We start from the raw sequence: 4,008 nt of genomic DNA on the forward strand, positions 1-4,008 counted from the left end.
TTTTTTTTCTTTCACTTTCTTTCTTTCTTTTCAGTCCAAAGTATTTTCCCTCGTGGTCTTTTTCAGAATTCATATTTGAGGGTGAGACACACGAGCTAATTGAAAGTGAGCTATACAATAGGGGGCTGCTTATCAACTAATGGACCCACTTGGGATGATCAAGCAACCATCAGGTTTTGCTGGGAAACATTTGTTAGTGATTTTAGGTCTTTTTTTCTCTGGAGTTTATTCCGTGTCCCTGCTGCAGTGTTCCCCAAACATCCACTTGGGGGACGGGAGGTGACGTGGGATTAGGAGGGCAGGATGCATGTCTGGTTGTTGGTATGGGAACAGGGGCTGAAGGTCCATGTTCAGGCACCATTCGCTTCAGTGTTCTCATTTTACTCCATGCTTTCCTCTCTCCCCTCTGGCTTAGCAAATCAGTCTGGAGCCTCTCCCCAAATTCTTTGGCGACTACTCCTAAGACTGCCTGTTCACAGGCAATGGAGAATGGGGGAAGACTCACGGTGAGATACCTGACTGCATGTAGGCGTGGAGGGAATTTAGGGCCCAGCTCCTTCATAGGCAGAGTACCTGTCTCATCCTCAGTTTTTCCATCTGGGCTGCCTGGGGCTACCTCTCTGTCTGTCTGGGGTTGTGCAGGGTGAGTTGACCCTCTTGATGTATGCCCCCCCCCACCTCTGCCAACACTCCAGTGCATTTACTCTGCTCTGCTACATCCAATGCATTCCTCCAACCACTGTCCATCTTCCAGAAGTTGGTTGAGGACTGTCTTCTATTGAAACCCTTCTCCAGTTCTTTGTCTTTGTGATCCAGCAATCTTTTTCTAAAATTATCATCCTTTACTGTCACTTGCATGATGATTTTCAGAGGAGAGGCACTGAAGGCCTGTAGTTAGCCTACTGCATTTAGCTGGGCGTGTGCTAATTACCTGAACTTTAAGATTCTATTACCAGTTTTGTGTTTAGAGCTTGTAGGTAGATCTGTTATACCTGTTTTTTTCATGTGACATCTGCTTAGCTGTGATGTGACTCAGGCTGTCATAGCACTGCCTTCATCATCAGCACCCTGGGATTATAATCCTGGCGAAATTCCAAAAACAAAACAAACAAACAAAAATAAGATTCCTTAAAGGTAGCTTACTAGTTAAACCCCCTCTCATTTTTTTTTTTTAACTGAATGATATTTGCTATGATGAGGCTCCAAACTACTATATATTTTTTAAAAATCACCCGGAAGACAGATCAGAGCCATCCATACTGGAGATTTATTTAATAGGAGAGAATGTAAATTATGAGTTGATAAAAAAAGACGCTCTCCTGATCAGAGGCAGTACTCAACCTTCCAAAGATACCAATCCAATGTAAGTTGACAGAAACACAGGCCACCATTTCGTGTGCGGTCATGTGTCATCTCCCTAACCCAAGGCAGGGACCGCAGCAGAGGCGCCGCAAGCCTGGGGAGCCCGGGGCCCTGGCCCGTGAGCGCGGACGGTCAGCCCACGGCCGGGAGAAACGGCGGCCGTGGAGCGGGTTTCTCGGCAGCAGCTGCCTTAGCAGCAGTAGCAGCAGCTCACATAACAAATGTTTCATGACGAATGCAAACAAAAGCCAGCTCTGAAATTCCAGCCACGCCGTGTCCAAGCCAGTTCAACGTCGTATAACCACTCCGTTCGAGTTTTTTCCCCCTCTCTAAATGCATTCCATATGAGCCGTGGTGTAGGGACTGCTGGGATCTCCCTGCATTCACTCAGAGGGCTGTTTTTAAAGCCCAGACTGAAAGGAAAGTAAGTCAGTGGGAAAACAAACTCAAAGAAAACACAGACTCAGGTGTGGGGGGTGTGTTTGTTCTCCCCAGCCAGCCATGACCCCCGGAATGGGGCTAGAGGCTAGGAATCCTTTAAAATCCCCCAACTCCTTGGAGGCCTGGGAGAAGGGCTTTGCTGCAGTGGGGCCCCCAAGTCTTCACTGGCCCTGGGTAAGCACCGCTTCTCGAAGTGTGGTCCAAGGACCCATGCCAGCTCATAAGCTGCTTGCTACTAGTCCATGAGGAGATAAGGCAGGAACTGAAAGTAAGACTTTAGAAACTTTGATGGTAATTTCGCATGGCTCTGATTATTTAGTTTATTTATTTGTTTGTTTTATTTATTTGATTTTTGGCTGTGCTGGGTCTTTGTTGTTGTGTGTGGGCTTTCTCTAGTTGCAACGAGGGGGACTACTCTGTAGTTTCGGGGCACAGGCTTCTCATTGCAGTGGCTTCCCTTGTCGCAGAGCACAGGCTCTAAGATGTGTGGACTCAGTAGCTATGGCACACAGGCTTAGTTGTGGGATCTTCCCAGACCAGGGATAGAATCCTTGTCCACTGCATTGGCAGGTGGATTCTTTACCACTGAATCACCCGGAAAGTCCCTGGTTATTTTTTAAATAACTCATTTTTATTGTAGTTGACAAAAACATCAATCTGAGATGGACAACAGTGGGAAGAATCCAGAGATCTTTTGAGAAGCAAGATTGTGGATTCTCCCACCAGCTTGGACTGCCCAGGTTAGCCAGTTGAAAGGTCATCCAATTGACAAGGCCAGTCTTAAGGCATTTGGGGCTTGTGAGGTCCCATGATTCTTGCATGTGATTTTGCCTTCTTGGCTTCAAAGCTCAAACTGGTGTTCCACAGCAATGACCAAACACCCAAACTCAAAGAAGTGTGATACGTTGAGACTCTGCCTTCCTAAAACTGGTGCCTTGACCTAAAACCTTAAAAAAAAAAAGTCATGATTCACAGTACATGCATGCTCAATCACGTCTGACTCTTTGCCACCCCACAGACTAGCCCGCCAAGGCTCCTCTGTCTGTGGGATTCTCCAGACAAGAATACTGGAGTGGGTTGCCATTTCCTCCTCCAGGGGACCTTCCTGACTCAGGCGTCCAACCTGCCTCTCCTGTGTCTCCTGCATTACAGGCAGATTCTTTACCACTGAGCCACCAGGAAGATCCACACTAGGATAGCAAGCAGAATACTTAGACTTTTGTCAACTCACTTCTTCCTCATAACCTGGTTAGGTTTTCCAGTAAGCAGAATACTTAGACTTTTGTCAACTCACTTCTTCCTCATAACCTGGTTAGGTAGAGTTGTAGGTTGAATTGTATCCCCTGAAAATACCTTAGGTCCTAAACCTGTATATCTGAATGTGACCTCATTTGGGAAATAGAGTCTTTGCAGATATAATCACATTAAGATGAGGTCATATTGGATTAGGATGTACCCTCAATCCATTGACTGGTTTCTTTATAAGGAAAGAAAGATTCAGAGACACAGGGAAGAAGGCCATTTGAAGACAGAGGCAGAGAGTGGAATTTTGTTGCTGCAAGTCATAGAATGCCAAAGATTGTCAGCAAGGATAGTCAGAAATTAGAAGGAGGGAAAATTCTTCCCCAGAATCATCCGAGGATTAGCAGTTTATGGTAACTTTATGACAGTCCCAGGAAACTAATACAAATAGAAATCTCCTTCCCATTTCCAGATGAAGATCTGGAGACTCATTGGTAATAAGATCTGTCCATGTTCAAAGCAACCAGCAAGTAGCAAGATCTGGATTTGAACAAAAACAAGCTACTGAGTGGGCTTCGCAGGTGGCACTAGTGGTAAAGAACCCGCCTTCCAATGCAGGAGACCTAAGAGATGCGGGTTTGATCCCTGGGTTGGGAAGATCTCCTGAAGGAGGAAATAGCAACCCCTGCCAGTATTCTTGCCTGGAGAATCCCATGGACAGAGGACCCTGGAGGGCTACAGTCCGTGGGGTCGCAGAGTCAAACACAATGGAAATGACTTAACACACACAGGCACACATCCAATACACCAGATTGCTTCTCTTGGTTGGGTGAAGGAATTGGGAGAAAAAGAATTATCTGACATTTGGAGAAAGTTAAATAAGTGACTTTACAATAATGCAATGACATATGATGAAGCTATTGGAATTTTATTTTGAATAACTATTCATTCTGAACAATGAGT

The 4,008-nt window shown here is 45.7% G+C and overlaps 1 protein-coding gene across 1 annotated transcript in view; it reads left to right on the forward strand.

Annotated features, from left to right (window-relative positions):
• The window catches only part of UST (uronyl 2-sulfotransferase), a 303,123-nt gene that overhangs the window by 264,813 nt on the left and 34,302 nt on the right, over positions 1–4,008 (forward strand). The gene's annotated exons all lie outside the window — the stretch shown is intronic.

The sequence above is a fragment of the Cervus canadensis genome, chromosome 33 (genome assembly GCF_019320065.1).
Source record: "Cervus canadensis isolate Bull #8, Minnesota chromosome 33, ASM1932006v1, whole genome shotgun sequence".
In the NCBI taxonomy this organism is placed as follows: domain Eukaryota; kingdom Metazoa; phylum Chordata; class Mammalia; order Artiodactyla; family Cervidae; genus Cervus; species Cervus canadensis.